Here is a 19,801-nt window from a genome sequence, read left to right as displayed (position 1 = left end):
ATGTCTTAGGTTTCCAAAGATGTTTTTAGTTAATGAACTGTTTAAACAAAGAAAATGCAGAGGAAATAACTCACATTGTTGTTGTTGTTTAGTCGTTGAGTCCTGTCCTGACTCTTTTGTGACCCCATGGACTGTAGCCCGCCAGGCTCCTCTGTCTGTGGGATTTTCCAGGCAAAAATACTGGAGTGGGTTGCCATTTCCTTCTCCAGGGATTCTTCCAAACCCAGGGATCAAACCCCAGTCCTCTGTGTCTCCTGCATTGGCAGGCAGATTCTTTACCGCTGAGCCAACTGGGAAGCCCCTAGTTCCCTGACCAGGGATCAGACCTGCACCCCAAGCATTGGGAGCACGGAGTCTTAACCACTGGACTACCAGGGAAGTCCCTGAAATATCTTATTAGTAATTTTTACATTGATTACACATTAAAATTATAATATTCTAGATACATTGAGTTAAATGAAACACCTTACTAAAATCATCTTACAAAAAAATCACATTTTTACTTTTTAAAGATAATTACTGTGTGTGTGTGTGTGTGTGTGTGTGTGTGTGTGTGTGTGTTATCGCTCAGTGGTACTGACTCTTTGTGACCCCATGGACTGGAGCCCATCAGGCTCCTCTGTCCATGGGATTCTCCAGGCGCGAATACTGGAGTGGGTTGCCAATTCTCTTCTCCAGGGGATCTTTCCAACCTAGGGATTAAAGCTTTGCCTCCTGCATTAGTAGTTAGATTCTTTACCACTGTGCGACCCAGGAAGCCCAAGAACCCATGTAATTAACTACTAAAGTTAGTCACTCTGAAAAGTTAACAGACCCTGCTAAAAAGTCAGAGTTTCAGCTAAAAACCAAGCAATAACAATAACCAGAAAGTGGAAGGGAGAAACCACCAACTGTGGTTTCAATTGATAATTTTAGTTGTAAGCAGGTCTACTAACAACTCATAACTCAGCCCCTATTGTCTACTTTACAGACGACTAAAATAGAACCTTTTCTGGTAGGAGAAAAGACTGACGTGCTTATCTCTGGAACACACAATCACCTTATATTCAAAACTGCCCAGATGGGAAAAATAAGCTAGATGTGTGTGTCTCTGTAGCCCACCAAAACACAGTCAAAATGCTCTAAATAAAGTATCAGAACAAAGACATCTGATGCAGTTAAGTAAGGGATGTAAAAGAAGGTAATAAAACAAGGGAAAATGGCAATTCTGTAGGTTTTGTTACATTCCAGGAGATGCTGAAAACTTGGGTCATACAGTGCTCACACAAAAGCTCGGAAAAACGGGGACACAAGGAAGTCTTTTCTAAAACACCTCTAACAGGAAACTCATCGAGCTCTGTGATGTCCTGCTCCATCTCTGGAACTTGGAAAATTGGGGGACCTTCACACAGTTAACATTCAGACAAGGGAAAAGATTAAGTGCAGCACAAAGAGAGAAATCCCTCAAAGAAAGGCAGGAAATCATGACTATAGTGGATCTGTCTTCTCTATCTGAGAAAAAGAGTTGAGAGATTTCATACACCAGTTTCAGGAGATGATCCCTCAAGGCTAGAGTTATAGTGTGGTTTGTTTTGCTCTTTTTTTTTTTCCCTAAGTTTTTGGTTTTTTTTGGGGGGTGGGGGCGGTTAGTTTTCTCATTCCCATCTTGAGTCCTGGCATACAATTCATGGTGCATCTGTTACCAGCACTGTGATAACAGCGTGCTCATCTCAGAGTATACTGTGCATTAAAACCAGGAGTAGGGGGGCTTCCCTGAGGGTCCAGTGGTTAAGACTTCCCTTTCCAATGCAGGGGGTGCTAGTTCAATCCGTGGTCGGAGAACTAAAATCCCATATGTCTTGTGGCCAAAAAACTAAAACATAAATCAGAAGCAATATTCTAACAAATTCAGTAAAGACTTTAAAAATGGTCCACACTAAAAAATATATATATTAAAAAACAACAATAACAACCACCAAAAACTGGAAGTAGGAGCACGTACTTAGGATGGATAATAGATGCCGGTTGTTTCTCTGAGAGCAGCATCTGACTGCCAAGCTGTTCCCATTAGCCAAAGGGAATAGCCAAAATCATCCTGTAGGTTAACTGTGATCACTACTACCCTTTTTCCTTCCTGCCTCCTCCTCTCAACCACCACACATGTGGACAGAAAAGTGTTCCACATTCAGTCAGCTCTCCGTGAGAAGCTGAAATGCTTTTTTTTTTTCCCTTGAGCAAGAAGTGAGCAGAGAAAAAGAAAACAAATTTAATTGCTGCTTGGAGAGTAAAGTGAGTGGATGATCTAATAGCCTGTTTCCACCCTTAATATCCACACTCCAATTCATGGCACATGAACCAAAAGAACTCCCTTTTGCTTTATGGCCAGCTTATCTGCCTCAGTCTGGAAGGATAAATAAGTTAAAATTCCTTTTCATTTTGTTCAATATTTATATTATCTGTCCTCTGTTTTTAGAGCAGATATGTTACTTTTAGAAATAAATGGGAGAGATCAGGAAATAAAGGAATTCTGAAATTCGACAAGATTTTCTTGAAAGTCATAATAAATTGAACTTTTTTTTTTTGGTTTGATTTTAGGGTTAAATTGTCTCAAAGACAGACAAACTTTCAGGTGGATCACAGCCTTTTCAGACAAAAAAGGGACCTCATTCTTTAAAACAAGACAAAATAGAACCCCAACTATTTAATCCTTATCCTGGGAAATAAGATTTTGACAGTATTTATTTTTTTAGAAGTTCTAGAACAAATGCATCTGAGGCTCAAGAAACATGATGTACAATTTCTTACTCCTGCTCATTCAAAGAAGCTAGTTTGGTCAAGGTCATTTGTTCTGCAGTCAAACAGCTCTGGTTCTGGGACTTAACAATAGTGATCATCAGACTTCAGTTTGCCTGAGACTCTTGTTGAAATGCAGATCTCTGTACTTCCCATAAAAACATTTAGTAAGCAACCCAAGATCTACCTTTGGAGAACTGCTAATCCTAAAATCACCCCCAATGCACCTGGAAGCATGCCAAACTTACTACTGTATTTGTGAAAGTGCAAATCTTGACGCCTTGCATTGGAATCTGTCAATTGGTGACTCTAAATTCAGAATCACCTGAAAAGCTATTTAAAACATCCTAGACTTACTAACTATAAGGGGTTGGATGGGGGCTGGGACTTGGTACTTTTATTTTCCCCCAGTGTTTTCAATTTATGTCAGTGGAAGTTTGAGAAGCACTGGTATAGGGACTCTGTTAGCCATGACCTTGAGTTTGTCAGATGGTAGGTCTCCAAGCCACAAGACCACCTGTTTTTCGATCAACAGTGCTTTATTAAGAACCAAAAGGATACATTACATCTTTCATCTCTCTGTCCCACTTGGGAGGCTCCAACAGGTGTTGCATTCACCAGGGCGTAAGTCCCCATGAAAACCAGCCACTTGAATGCTACTAAGAGAATTAATTAATTCTCACAACAGAGAAAAATGAGACACTTAATGAAAGTCTCTTATGTATGAGGTTAAGAATCAAAGGTAGAATATAAAGAAGAGAAGATCTCTATGAGAGAGAATTAGTATAAGTACTGTCACAAAGGGAAAATAATTATCAAAGCACAGACTTGATCAATAATGGTTCTGGGAACAACATCTACATTTCCTCACTCTTCAACCTATTATTTCATAATTAATAGAAGGTAAATTCATCAATGTTTTTAGGGGCTCCAGTATTTACCCTCCAGTGCAATGCATACTATCTACCACCTCTAATATTTCAGTCATGAAGTCACTGTCCTACTCTTTTTGCTGATGGCAATTTTACTCCAAATCCTTGTTCCATTAAGTGGGAGGGGTGTGGAATACAGAGCTCCCAGGCATGGATCTGATCTGACTCGCCCATAATCTAATGGTGTGAATTTGGGCAAACCACTTCTTAGCTTGCTAAAGCCTTAGTTTTCTAAACTAAAGGCTGAAATAACTATTATGAGGATTAAATCTGATTATACATATGGAATTGTTGTGAGGATTGAATCTAATGATATATATGGAAGTTGGCTTATAATTGCAGAGCACTTAGCCAGTGTCAATGAGAAAACATTACTTAATGAAGACCAAACATGAGGTTGAGGATGAAAAGACAGGTTTACTAAGCTCTGAAGGGATTGGGGAAACATCTAGAAGATTTTCCACTCTTTTAAACAGCTTTTCTTATTTTAGTTTCTCTACCTTGGTTAAAATTAAGCCCCATAAATACCCATTATTAGGGTATTTGCAAACGCCCATAAAGGTAGCAAAGTTACAAAGAGAAAGATGTTGACCACCTTGGTCTTTCTACAAGTTTTCAAAACATCCTCATCACTTTCTCTTGCACACAAGTTCCAATGATAATTCTGTTTATGAATTTCTTTTGCAACTAAAAATCAATACATTGTATTTTTAATGCCTTGACAGTTAGGCTTATATACACTCATGAAACTGAAGAGCATGGCAAAACTAAGAAACAAAAATAAAGATGGTGATATCTTTCAAAATCTCCCTATTGAAATACATGGGCAATAAAATGTTATGATTTTAAGTAGGTTCTACCCCTTTTATGGGCATTACAGGGTTTACAATTATCTCCTGAGTTGTGGGGCAACAGATTTACCACTATATCCCCACTATATCACTACATCCCTATATCCCATATATATTATGTTGCCATAATATATTTGCTTTTATAGCCTCTTCATTTGTGCAGATACAACATTGTCAATATTTATTTATAATGTTCACTTCCGATTTTTTTTCAAAAAGAATTTGAGGTAGTATGCAACTTTAATATACAGAGCCAATGAGACAAAGCATATAGAAATACAATTTTTTAAGTCATGACATATGTAAGAGAAGCAAATATGGTTACTGTGAATAAACAACACAATTAGCTTTGAATGACTTGGTTATATAGCAGACAGTGGAAATTGTGATAAATTCCATAATGTTAATATGTAAAGAGAAACATAATACTGTTGAAGGAGAATCAAAACATGTTGGATTAAAAAAAATTAAAGAAGGAATTTATTATATAGATCTTTATACAAAGGGTCCCAATTATGTATCTAAGAAAATATCACATGTGATACTGCAAAAATGTGGAAATGGCCATTTTTATGTGACTCTTGCTAACACCCAGGGATAAATACAGAGTTTAGTTAAAGTTTTAGTGGCCAGAGTCAGCTAAAACAGTACAAAAATCAGAAGATTTGATAATACAAATAATATTGGATAAAGCTGTGGGTCATTTTCTCTTTTTCCATCATGGTATAACTAACCAGGTTTCTTTCTCTATAAGAAACACCAGTGAGATCCCAGGCAATTCTATTCTAGGATCAATTCTACACATCCCATTGATCCATAAAAATTTTAGGTACTATTTTTAATAATGTCTTATTTTTAAAACATGTATTTTGATTCTGGCTTCATATAATGTAACATACTATCTATAGCATACAGAACAATTGGAGAAAATGAAAACTATTCATCCTTGCAATTCTGTTGACCTGCAAAGGTTTTTATAGGGTTCTATAAACTCTCCTGGAACTAGCTTTTCTTTGACTATGAGAGCAACTTGAATAATAGGAATTATCAAATTTTTGAAAAATAACTTTGATTGCTTTATAACAAATAAAAATGCATTCAAGGTAGAATAATTAAAAGATTTGGCAAAGCAAGGCCATTTTTTAAAAGTACTGTTCACAATTATTATATAACATCAAATATAGCATATATCATTAAATTGTCCTTTATATATGTAAAAAATATTTTTCTTTGCAAAGTAGAATCATAACAATAATATGATCTTTTAACTTGTTTCTATCACTTAACGAAATACATGTATTTCCTTCATGTTAACAGTGTTCTATAAAACACATAAATTTATACCTGGGTTTGTAATTGAGCCGTAAGATACAACAATAAATTTGATAAACTTAATATATCTAAAAATAAGTTATTTTCTCCCCCCAAATTAGTCTTCTCTTCCAATTTTCCTATTTCATTAGACAGAACTATTCTTTCATCAGTTTCATAGGAAAGAAACATCAGAGTTACGTTTCACTCCTTCCTTTCCTTCATATCTTAAGTTCCATCAATCAAAAATCCTGTTACTTAACATCTTTCACACATAATGCACATTTGTTTTATCTTCTATTTCTTCTGCAATGTCATAATCTAGGCTTTTTGGTTCTCAGTTTGGACTCTTAAGGTAAGCCTCTACCATCTTTTGTTCCTGCACTGAATCCATCGACTTTTCACTGCTCAAAATATTTTAGAGGCTTTCTACTTCTCTCAGGATGAATTGCCCTGAATTTTCCACTCCTTAAACTCTTCTTCCCCCATGGGTAGTCTTCATTCCCACCACTCAACTTCTAGGTCCTGGGAGTAGTCACCGTATAGGTACAGGAGAAGAAGAAAACCAGTACAGTAAGTTGCCTACATATGAACCAGTTCTAGTCTAAGAGAGTGTCTGTAAGTCTAATTTGATCATAAATTCAACACAGTTAGCCTAGGTACCCAACTAACACAACCAGCTATATAGTATTGTACTGTCATAGGCTTATAATACTTTCCATGCTAATAATGCATAAAAAAACAAAAAATAAAGAAAATACTTCTAATCTTACAGTACAGTTCCTTGGAAAGTACAGTAGTATATAGTACAACAGCTAGCACACAGGGGCTGGTATCAAGCGAACAGGCAGGAAGAGTTATTGCCTGGAGGAAGGACAGGAGGTGGGAGATGGCAGAGCTGAAGGATCGTCAGCAATAGGAGACGGAGGGCAAGCTGCAGTTTCATTCACACCTGATGTTATTGGAATGAACATCTGTATCTTTGAAAGTTTGCAACTTGAAGGTTTATATGTAGGGGACTTACCGTATTTACTGTTGGAGACCCACACAACATTAGCAATATCTCAAGACATGAAAATTTTGTCTGTAGACATCTCCTTTCTGCAATTTCCTTTCTGTTATTTTCCAGGAACCACTGCTGCTGCTAAGTCGCCTCAGTCGTGTCCGACTCTGTGTGACCTCATGGACGGCAGCCCACCAGGCTCTTCTGTCCCTGGGATTCTCCAGGCAAGAACACTGGAGGGGGCTGCCATTTCCTTCTCCAATGCATGCATGAATGCTAAGTCGCTTCAGTCATGTCCGACTCTGTGTGACCCCACAGATGGCAGCCCACCAGGCTCCCTGTCCTCGGCATTCCCCAGGCAAGAACACTGGAGTGGGTTGCCATGTCCTTCTCCACCAGGAACCACTGGCCGCCCCCAAGCACCTTTCTTTGAAAATTAGGGAAGGAAGACACTTCACTTTCTTCCAGGCTCCACAGTTACAATTCAAGCTCTCAGCATAGCTGGCTTCACTTCAATGTTAGAAGGAAAGATATCAGTCTTTAATTCTCATAGTCCTGATTAACAATAATATATTCCTACCGGTTATATTTCAGGTAGTAAAAGACAAGATGTAAAAGCTTTCAGGCAATGTTGTCTGGGTTGGAGTTGGGGAATGAGAAGAGACAGGCTTGCAACCTTTGTCTTGAAGACTTTCCAGGGAACAGGACAGCTGTGTCTAAGTGTGAGATTTTGAAAGATGAGGACTGTGTTCTGCTTCTATTTTTTCAATAACTCTATGTGTTACATTAAGGGGGAAATGGTGAATTCTAAACTGCATTAAACCCCGAACTGATCACAGTAGGAATTGCATGGGCAATGTCTTGGCAACATTTCCCTCACTGACTGTGTGCTTTTCCCCTCGTTGACCAAGGATGCTTTATGGACCTTAAGAAGGTCAGAGAAAGAGATTTTAGAATCTGCCAGAGGGTGATATTCCAATTGTGGCTTTGTCTGGCAATTGCCAGAGGAAAGTTCGACACTGCCCTGAAACCACCCGTCCTACCCCCATTCCCACACGGCAGGAGCTGAGGTTTCCCACTCACCCAGGCCCTCCTCACAATACTGTTGCCTGCTTGTCTCACCCAATCAAGAGCACCCCAGCTAACTACAGCATCATGAATCCAAAAGCTGCCCATCTGAGACTGCTTCTGGTAAATGAGTATTTACATTTGTAGTAGAGACACAAAGCCTCACATTATTTGCTGCTTCCTGCAGTTGCGATTTTCTTGGCATGTGCCATTTCACCTCTTTGCATGATCTGGGGGCCTTGGCACATGCCAGAGCTAGCAGCCTTCCAGTTCTCACACTCCATGGTTGCCAACAGGAAATATCATGCGTCTTTCCGGTGCACTAATTAGCTCGGTGATGCAAGGTAGACGGCAGCATTTCCTACTGAAGACAATGCTCTCTTAAGGAGAGATTTTTTCCACTGAGTTGGCACAAAGCTGCTTTCAAATTTTCTGTGTTTACTGGTGCAGAAAGAACTATCAAACGGTCTTAAGCCTGAGTTAGTCATTTGAGTTATTTACCTACATTTCTTTGTGTTTCTCTGGCAGTAAATTCTCTTTGATTTCACAAACAGAAGATTTAAGTTTATTCCTAAAGGAAAGTTTTAGGATAAGAGGGGATTTAACTTGGTGGAGAGTAGATATGCGAACATGCTGCATATACATAAACTATGACATGTATATACATCACATACACATATACATATATTTATATGACTTAATTGCGGGAGTCTTGAATTGCTTTCATATTGGTCTAATAAAACTTACTTAAATTACCTATAATATAAATTAGGATATAATATTTTTGGTTTATATATACAACAGTGATTGACAGAGGGTGCGCTAATGAGAAAAGTCAATCTAATGAACTGGCACACATACTGTACAAGGTATGTAGAAAACGCAAAGGTATTCTCTAACCCATTCATATGTGAAAAGCTAAGTGAAAAAACTAAAAAAGCTAAATGAATAGAACTAATACCACTATGAGATTGAAAGTAGAGTCATATCATAATTGGGTATCTTTTGTTTTTTACACTGAAATTAACCAGATACTCAAGCTGATAATGAAAATTAGTACTGAAAAGAAGTAGGACTATAAAACACTTGGGAAGTTATCAACTTCAATCCTGCTTCCATGGGGCTACCTAACTATTATGTAATTGCATGGGATTGTCAAGTGTGAAATTTATTTGAGTATTATTATTTTTGAACTAAGTGCAATAATCTTAATATCTATTTATAGTGAATATATACATGTTATTTCACTCTATACTCAGATTTTGGCAAAATTTAGTAAATATGACTATTAATAAAAGTCATGCCAAGAAGGTATAGTAGAAGCACTGCCAATCACAATGTAAACATTCAAGAATAATTTTACTGTTACAGTTCCAAAAAATACCAGGTTAGAAAAACAAGAGATGATGTTAAAAGTAAAGCATATTCTCAATATCTGAGAGAAGATAGAATAAAGATTGACAGAAATTATATTTCTGAATGTTGCTAATATCTTATCTATCTATATTCCCACTGTGCTTGCTAATTAACAAAAATGTCTTATCTCCAAGCAGTTTTTAGGATAAAATAGATGGCCTAACCTCTTCTGGTTCACTGCTACTCATTTTTCCTTTTTGACACCTGGAGGCAGTGATCAGGAATGCTGTGGTTGTTTGAGTACATTCCTAAGAAGCTCAGGCCAGAAAGAAGCAGAAAGGGTCCTGGCATGTACTCTGCTGATAGATTTGAGCTTAGTCACTTCTGGGGAATAAGATGTTAATGATTCGGGGTGCTTGTCTGGTCTAACCTTTACTCCTGTGAAAAGCAGGACTAGTACTGACCCTTCTTAACCCCAAAAGAAATTCAGAAAAGAACAAACAGAAATGTTTGACTTTACTCAATATAGCTCAAAAATGCTAGTTGTCTAAACTTGTGACTGCCAAGGGCGGGGAGGATAGGGGAAGGAAGGAATGGGAGTTTGGGATTAGCAGATGCAAACTATTATATATAGGACGGATAAACAATAAGGTACTACTGTATAGCACAGGAAACTGTATTCAATATTCTGTGACAAGCCATAATGGAAAAGAATATGAAAAAGAATGTATATATATATGTATAACTCACTGTATTGTATAGCAGAAATTAACATAGCATTGTAAATCAACTGTACATCAATCAAAATTATTTTTAAATTCTAGTTCTCAAGAATTTTAAACACTTAACTCTAACTCCTTTATGTAGTAAGAGACAGAATACTCCAAAGATAGATGCTTGGGAAAAGAATATTAAAAAGAATGTATCCATGCGTAAAACTGAGTCACTCGGCTATATAGAAGAGATTGGCACAACAATGTAAATCAACCACACTTCGATTTTTAAAAATAACAAAAATAAAATAGAAACACACATATTTGAATAACCTGAGTACCTGAGTTATCCTTCAAAATTAAAAGGAAACTAACAAGAAGAACAAAAAAAAGATAGATGCTCAATTTTCTCTTAAAATAATCCCCAAGATTGTAGAATTGTTTATCATTTCATACCCCTGAGTGTTATTTCACTTTACATAATGGGTGTTCTTGCTCTTGGAGTAGAACTAATGCATTCATAAAGAAAGAATGCTTACAATTCAGTTCATTGCCACCAATGTGTGAGTCTGACTTCTGAATGGATTAAGCACTTCTGCGTAGCTGGGAACATGTTCCAGGGCTCACGAGCATGTTCACCAGACCTGGCTCTAGGAGACACCACCCGGTGAGGGAAACACGCCCGCAGCTGGAATTCAGGAAATGTGCGCCTTTTGTCTGAACGACTCAGTTCAAGAAAACTGCAGCATAAAAGGAGAAAGGAAGTGACAGCCCTTGACAGAAGTCCCCACAAGTACTAACAGTAACACTCTGCACATTCCAGAATATTCACCCAGGATCCTATTTTCTGAAGCGATGAAAAACAAGTGTGCCAGGTGACCCCGAGTTGCTGCATGGACATTTGTAAGACACATTTCATTTCTCTGCTGCGATACAAAGGGAGAATAAGCAGAACTCAGCACTCTCTAGTTACTGGTTATTGTTCTACGTTTACGAACTTCCTTCTGCATTTGTTGTGAAGTCAAAACATCTTGACAGTTGGAAAGAGTAAATTTATTTTCCACAAAATGTAATCTGATGACAAAAAAAATTGCACACAAAATCATTTTCCCATTTCATGCTTGCTGTCCTATGACTCTTCCATCAGAAAAATTTTATAATCAAAGGGCATGTCCCATGAAGACAGGAATGGACCAAAAACATAAAAGTACTTTTTAATCACCCAAGAGAAGACAAACTTCCAAAAAGTTATTCTCAATAGTTTCATGTAATGATTTAAAATATTAAAAAGAAGTGACAGAATCAGAAATCAATTGTTCCTAACTTTAACCAAGAGGTAAGTTCAAATGCCGGGAAAGGACAGGTCTATTGAAGTCATGTATTCTTGAATTTTCATCTTGAAATATGTATTGAAATAAGAAACTAAGAGTGCACAAACTGAGAATAATATCTACCCAGAATTTCTGCCAATGAGAACACACATACGTAGCAAGTCATTCACAGGCTCCAGAATATGAATAATGAATTGGTGGCATATTTCTATGCCAAATTTGAGTACTAGATGTTCTAGGTTTAAAATAGCAATGTGCTGTCTGAAGGGGAAAAAACAGTCTTAACTTATTTCTCATTAAGAGCCCGAAATACTGAGCACTAGTTGGCTAAATCAACTCTGACATTTAGCAACTCACTATGGAAAAAGAGAGTAAGAAGCCAAATGTTTCATTCTTCATTTTACTTTAGTGAACTTTTGTATGTGGGTTCTCCACTGAAGCAGTAAGGAACCTAAAGTCATATCTTCAATTCTCTATCTTTTAAAAATGAATTAACTTATTTTTACTTCTTTGGCAGTGCAGGCTCTTTAGTTGTGGCATGTGGGATCTAGTTCCCTGACCAGGGATTGAACCCAGGCTCCCTGCACTGGGAGAATAAGTTTTCGCCACTGGACCACCAGGGAAGTCCCCATATCTTCAGTTCTCAATGCAACAGGCCTCTGAAAAGATTCACACCAAGGTTTTGTTTATTTGCCAAGAAAAGTAAAATTTATAGAATCTGAAAACTAAAGAGAGAGTCAAACTACAGAAGGAGAAATATCACAAACCAGGTGAGCAGAAAAGAAAGAAAAATGGATGTGGGGGAGACTAAGAGGTGGGAAATGGACTAGTTCTTAAATTACTGTGAAAACTCTTAAAATCATTTGAAAATGTCACCATAATCACACAGCCCACCCCTTCCCTATCTTTAGCTTTTAGACAACGTGCTGCTGTGAAATGCACTTCACTTTGATATCTCATCACTTTGTTGTATTTACACTGTGGTACTTCCTAGGTCTTCTCCATTAGAGAAGGTGCCTTGTTATCCACGTTTATCTCCATCTGTTTAATGGCTGAATTTAGCAGAGATGGGCACAAGGATTGGCTGAGATATTGTGTATGAAAACACAGAACCCACAGCTTCACAATATAATGTTTATAATTTCCAGGGCCTGCTTTTCCACTTCTCCTCTACCTTGGGGAAAGCCAAGTGGAGAAGCCTAAAACCATTTGCCCTAACTGCCACCTGGTGGCCCCATAAAATAGTTTTAGAAGTCCTGGGCAAGACAGGGGTAGAGGAGGTGATACCTGTTGGGAGGGACATGATGTTGAGGTCACAAGTGACCATTTCCTTTCTTTCTGTGCAGAAAGGGACAGGGTGCTACTAGACATGATGCTTCTAGATAGAAAAATACTTAAAAGAATTGCAGCCTGATGTGTAATAACTGCTTTATCTACTTGCTAATGAAAAACTCTCTGATAATTCATTCTAGGGAGGTAACAGGTTTTGTGTTCACTGGAAGAAAATGTTCATGGGGCAATGTCATTTCCAGTGTTCCCATGGGTCACGTGCTCCCAAACTAAACCTCCATCTTAAATAGTGCTCTTTGGGTTGGAAAAATTTCCGTTGTTTCTGTTTGCTTTAGGGATGCACAACACTTTTTATTGTTACAGTACTGAGAGTTTTAAAAGATACATCTGTTTGATCTTTATCACAACTCTTAGAAATACCAGAATTTTCTCATCACTTCTACCCGGAAGCTCAACATAGCAAACTTGGCACATTGTAAGTATTTAATGCATGTGAGCTAAGTTGCTTCAGGCTGACTCTTGGCGCCCCTATAGACTGTAGGCTGCCAGGCCCCCCTGTCCATGGGATTCTCCAGGCAAGAACATCGGAGTGGGTTGCCATTTCCTCCATGATAATGAAGATCATGAAACTAGCAAATGTCAATGTCAGAATTAAAACTTACCCTTTCTGACAGCTTGTAGTACTGTTTCCATTGAATTGAAGTTTAATGTCTGCTAGTAAGATTATTTCAAGCATTCATTCATTTGTCTACAGAGAGCAATGACAGAACTTCACAATGACATGTGCCATCCTCATTTGAATTCCACAATTCTGGTGGACTTCAATGACTTTTCTATAAGACCCAGTTGGTTTAAGTGAATGTACCACATGAGCCTAATCCACTCAGGCTTGTAAACTTTATCATCTGAAATGGGAAGCTGGACTTAAAAAGCTTCCCACAGTAAGCTTTGATCTCAGATAGCTCTAAGAAAAGGGATTTATTTCCCAAAGGAGGAAATCAGTCCGTGAGGTTCCTGGGTTCTCAAGGGGGAGAATTCATTATGCTTCTTACACTCATATGAATCAACAAACCTCCCAATTTGTTTGCTTCATTCAGCCACTTGATTGTGATTAAGATCTTGAAATACCGAAGTGACACAGTAAAAAGATCACTCTGGACATTTTTGGGGGCAAATCTTTCATCACTTTTCTTTCCTGTCTCTTTCTTATAGTTTTTCTCTCATCTTCTTCCATTGACTCAGAGAATTTAGGTCTTGCAGAGCATTTCAGCAGACCTTTATGTTAATCATCTTATTTCCCTGTTAACAGAGCTGGTTACAGAAGTCGAGCTTGGAGAAGATCCCATGCTGGTCAAGAACGACACCGAGTATAGATCCCAGTGCCCCTGCCTTCCTGGCCACTGGGTTCTGCATCTTATTTTTCTCTCTTTTCTATTTCCTTTCTTTTCTCTCTTTGTGCATTGGGTCCCTCTTATTCAGAGAAAGCTGTTGCTTATTTTTCCTGTCACTTGGGTTGGTTAATAGTGTCTCCTACCACCAGCCTCCTCTCCCTTACCTCCTTTAAATCTAGTAACTTCTCTTGCTCTCTCAAGGCTTCCTCAAGGCCTCTACGAACTGCGGTCACTAGAGGGCAACATGATCACACACAGCTGACACAGACAAGGCCGGCCTCAAGCAGGAGAAAGCAAGTGCAAACACGCATACGTAACAGTGAATCAGATGTGCATCACTATTTACAAAAGCATGTCTGCTTACACAGGCTCTTTTCACCTCACCATGATATGGGGAGACAAGGTCAAGTATCACTGCCTCTGTCTTCAACAAAAGAAGGAAACCAAGGTTCAGAGGGACTGACATACCCAAGGTCACAGAAATAGCAAAATACATCCTCCTATTGAATGGCACATCCCAGAAAATGTTAGCATAAAACTTGAAAATGCATTTCTATTTCTCCAAGATTTCAACCTAAGAGTGGTCAGGTATTATATCTTTGAAATGTTATCAAATGGAACCCCAGAGATATTTCATATTATTAAAAGACAAAGTAGCAGCTATAGCTTACACACTAATTTCCAGTTACAGAGTTGTTTATCATTTTAAGGAAGTGGGTTTCTTTAAACATTTGAAAATTTCTCTTTATTAATATCTTGCCCAGCAATCAGAAATCTAATTACTTTTCCCAGAACTGCCTGGTGTTTTCTAGTTATGCTTGTTTTTTCTTTAATACGATTTTTTTTTCTTTTTACAAAATGAATGCATGCTATTTTGTCCCATTTTCTCCCATCTATGTGAAGTAAACAAAAGCAGATAACGCCAGAGTTTCCCATTATAAAATATCTGATCTTTGAGAGAAAGCCACTGTTTTTCCTTCTCCCTGTGATTGACTGAGTGCCTTCAACACACGCTGTTCTCAGACCCATAATGTGGCATGTTTGCTTGGTGTTGTCACTGGCAAAACAGAAATAGCATCTATTTATAACAAGCAGGTCTGCAAAGCCTTGCTTTGTCTATTTTCTCCAGCCATTCTGAGTTTTCTATCTCCTCCTTTTGGACAGGGCAGTTCCCTCCAAGTGGGAGCCCCTGGGGCCTGGGAAAGGCAGAAGAGAACCCTGTTTCCAGAGAGCCAGACAAAACCAGGGCCAGGTGTGACCGTGGTAGAAACGATGGAGGAAAAGAAAAGGCTGTAGAAGGGATGGGGGCTAACCAAAGCTTTCCATTGCTAAGGGGTAAATGGTGAAATTCAAAATTTGAAAAGACGAGAGCCATGCGCCAGCTGAGCGGTTTTGAGAAAGATGGACTTGCCCTAATATGGCTGAAGGAGGCAGCAGGGAAAATAGGATTTAGAGGGGGTCAAAATTTTTTATCCTTTCTGTTTCAGGAAGTCAGAGTTTGAAAGATTCATTTCACAAATGAAACCTTACATGTGATGATAATGATCATAACACTTTTGCAGATTTTTATAAATGTTAATAGCTTTACAGTTACTCTTCCTCATCTCATTCCTAATAGGCTGGAATGGAAGGAGTTAAGAAACCAAAGGATTAAGTTCAAAAAAGCCTTGAAAAGCTCCTGTATATGTCTTCATTTTTATCTTTCTTCAAATACATTTTTACATAGAGCTGACACATTGCAATAACGTGAAGTCAGTAGCATTGGCCTTTATTTCCAGGCAAACCTTATTGGAGGCTCTTGTATGTAGATTCTATTGAAAAGACAAATACCCTTAGGAATGTCTTCTCGTTTGTGGCCTGAAAACAAGGTGTGGGTATGTTTCCCTTGTAGACACACAATTTAACTGTGAAAATGTGAAGACGATGCTCACCAAATGGGGGAAAAGGGCAAATATATTTGGTAACAAAAATTTGAATGACAGGTATAGAACTGTAAATGTGACGGTATAGACCCTCTAAATGTAGCAATACAATAAATATTGTAGAGAAGAGAACAAAAAAATATAAAAGTGTATGTTCAAATGTTTTTCCTTTAAGACTGATTTCTTCAAATAATATGACCCCTTTCTTGGCAATGCTAACACAATAGAGAGATTCATGGACTCAACATTTAGCCTGCAAGGACCACAAAAACTAATCATGAATATCCGGTAATCAGCACTCAATCAATGTGTGTTGTAATCATAGCCTCATTTTTGTTCAGAGCAAACAAAACAAAACAGAGATTGTTATTCCCTAAGCATTTACTATTTTTACTGTGATTTACTGCCTAGAAACAACATGACACCAAAACTGTAATTATCTGCAGTTCTTGAATTAGAGATCATATCTCCAAGAATATCTACTTTTAGCTGAGGTGCTCCACTTCAATATTACTAAAGCTTGTATCCTATTATTATTATTATTATTGCCATGATTCTGACCACGTGAGGCAAACACATTTAGAGACAACAAGATCTTCCAAAGGCAACTCTTTGTTCATATTTTCAATCCTCTACCCTGAGGCTAACCCTCTGTAGGAGCGGGGAAAAGGCAAGCAGGTCCCATCAAGCCAGGTAAAGCCTTATTTCACCTACCACCCATGGGATGACAAAATGCGTGCTAGCCAGACATCACACAGCTGTCGGTCTCTCAGGAGCCCCAGCTCATCGGAGAACCGCATCCCAGTTTTCGGCAGAAGCCACAATGCAGTGAACAATATAGAGAGAAGAAACATTCATTACCTTTATTTTTTAAAGTGGTTAACAAAAGCATTTCATTTCTTTTTTCATGCATCCAAAGAGGGTAGGTTACAACTCCGTGGGAGGGTTGGCCGCTGCGCTGCCCCCTTAGGCTAACACTCTTTTATAGATGTCTCATCTTTTTTTTTTTTTAAATCACGAATTGAGAATCTATTAAAATAAACTGTGCTTTTTCAGACTGTGATGAATTGCATTTTTTTTTTTTTTTTTGCCTTTGTAGTTCTTTATGGTGAAAAACGCCAGATTTCCAGCATCTAGAGCCAACCATGACTGGCTCCACCCCAGGGACGTCCTGGGATTCCCTCCCAGCTAGAAGCAGTGACGTCACGGGCCAGCATCTTCCCTGCGCTGGGTTGGAGCCGGGGAGGCCGGCGGAGGAGCTCCGGGAGGGGCGTGGCTGGGAGTTTCCAGGGAAACACTGCAGCAGATGGCCTGCCTGGCTGAGCCACAGTGTCACATCTGCAGCGCGGCTGATGGGAGGGCTATTTTTGGAAAATCTCTTCTCTCTCAGGTCCAGCTAGTTCTGCTATTTTTTCCCCCTCTTTAATCAACGCTTTAATTTCTCCCCAGCTTCTTTTATTTCTGGAAATGAGGTTTCTATTTTTATTACAAGGACACGATCCGAAGGATCCCCAGTCACTAACCCATCTTTACACCCTCCGTGCACCTGCTTTTCTTTCTAGTTTCTCCCCCCATCTCTCAGACCATCACATCACGCATTCTGTCAAGGTGGTCTGTGGAATACAAGGACAAATGTTGCTAAGGCAACAGGCTTGAAAACCCGTCTGCAGAAGCAGATGCTTTATAACCTGGGGTTTCCCTCATTTGCATTTAAAGGCTCCAGGGCAACAGCCTCAAAGCAAGCCAAGTCCTTGAAGCTAAAAATGAGAGTTTTTTTTTTTTTTTTTTAAACTGTCACTTGATGTCATTGAGCAGCTAGTGCTGCAAGGTTAAGTGCAGGGAAAATAATTCCCACTGCACGCGTAGGAGAGCTGATGCATTTAAGAGCACCTCCTAACTCAACACTTTCTCATCTTAAGCCCTGTGAGGAATGAGGAATCCCCTTGTCTTCCCCCCCTCCCCCCAGGATTGCCCTTCATAGCCTTCTCCAAGGTTAAACTTCTGGCAACCTGGGGTGTATCTCTCCTTGGTGATTTCATGATGATCTAGGAAGCTTCACTGTGCGTTCGTCCCTGGCAACACTCAGATTTGAAGTGAGTGGGCAAATCCCATAGGCTAAGCAAAATTTAGAAATTTTGGTACTATGTTTTGATTTTCTTATTTTTTCTTATGAATTTTTATTGGAGTATAGTTACTTCATAATATTGTGTTAGTTTCTGCTGCATAGCAAAGTGAATCAGCTGTACATATACACGTGTCCCCTCTTTTTTGGATTTCCTTCCCATATAGGTCACCAGAGAGTACTGAGGACAGCTCTCTGCTATACACTAGGTTCTCACTAGTCATCTATTTTATACCTAGGACTGTATATATGCCAATCCCAATCTCCCAGTTTATCCCACCCACCCTGCCCCTTTGGAGTCCACACATTTGTTCTCTGCATTTGAGTTTCTGTTCCTGCCTTGCAAAGAAGTTCATCTGTGTCATTTTTCTTGATTCCAGATAAATACATTAATGTAGGATATTTGTTTTTTTCTTTCTGAATGACTTCACTCCTTATGACAGTCTCTAGGTCTGACTTGGACAACCAGAAATACCTTTGGAGGATCTCATCACTGCATGTGACACAACCCAGATGTAATTTCAAGAGCAGACGACAGTAACCAAGAAGCAGAAACTGTACTTTGCCCACTTCTTTACAAGAAGGCTAGGACTGTAATTCTTTTAAATGAAATATATTAAGTATTTGACAGTGTATCAGCTCCATCATAAAGGGCTCCCAAATGTGTATGAACAGAACTGGAAAATAGATGTTTGTAACCCAGGCAAAAAGGCAGATTCATAAATGTTTTAACAATCACATGAACTGCAAACTGGATGATGCACGACTGTGAGGAGAGAAACATAAGAGCAAGAAATGTCAGAGTTTTTGACAAGAGGGCATCCTTTCTTGGTGGAATATTTCAGTAGGTTTCAGTAGGTTTTGAAATAGTTTTTTCCAATGACCTGCTTCTTTGTTCCTAAAAACAAAGATGCATATTTCTTCGTTTTCCTGCCAAAGCTCATAAAACTCATCATATACAGGATCAGATAAAGGAGAGAAGAGAGCTATTTTAGGTGTCACAGATAGTGTTTATTCTCAGAGGGCAACATTTTCTGGCCTTCATGACAATGAAGGTCAACTATTGCATCATGTAACTAACTTAGACATAAATTCCTAAATCACAACAAATACAAGTTTAAACACAATTAGAAATCATGACTTCTGTAAGATCCACCAAAGTTTAACATATCTTCGAAATCCTATTGAATCATAGAAATCCTTCTGAATCACTTAACAGAAAAAGTTGTTACCTTGTTTACTCATATTACCAATTTTTTAACAAAAGAATCTGCCAGAAAATACATACCCAGCGAATGTCTCCTGATTCTGAATCTGTCATTATCAAGGATGCTGACATGTACTCCTATTATGAATAAGGACCTTGAACACCAAGGGGAGTCCTGCCCTTCTTCCCTGGAATAAGTGAAGAATGGTTATTGATTCTGTGCCCAAAGCGGCTGAGGCTGATTCTGCATCCTTTAACCTCTAAATATTGTCAAAGGCAGGCCTCAAACAATGCACTACTTGATACACACAACCAAAAAGCGACTCACAGAAACGTGGCATTTAAAAAGACCATAATAGTCATCCGATTCAGCACCTTCATTTTACAGACAAGGACAGTGCAGGCCACAGAAAAAAAAAAAAAAAAGCACCTGCTTCTCTGGAAGCCAGGGAGGGATAAGCATTACTAACTGTCATCTCTCATGGATGGAGAGAGGCAGGACTGGCTGCTCCATACAATACATCCTATGACT

General features: G+C 38.7%; 1 protein-coding gene across 1 annotated transcript in view; it reads right to left on the bottom strand.

Moving 5' to 3' along the window:
* NRG1 (neuregulin 1) overlaps positions 1 to 19,801 on the bottom strand; it is a 1,115,683-nt gene that overhangs the window by 535,767 nt on the left and 560,115 nt on the right. The gene's annotated exons all lie outside the window — the stretch shown is intronic.

Source organism: Dama dama, chromosome 32 (genome assembly GCF_033118175.1).
Source record: "Dama dama isolate Ldn47 chromosome 32, ASM3311817v1, whole genome shotgun sequence".
NCBI lineage: Eukaryota > Metazoa > Chordata > Mammalia > Artiodactyla > Cervidae > Dama > Dama dama.
This window is presented reverse-complemented; position numbering and strand designations above follow the sequence as displayed.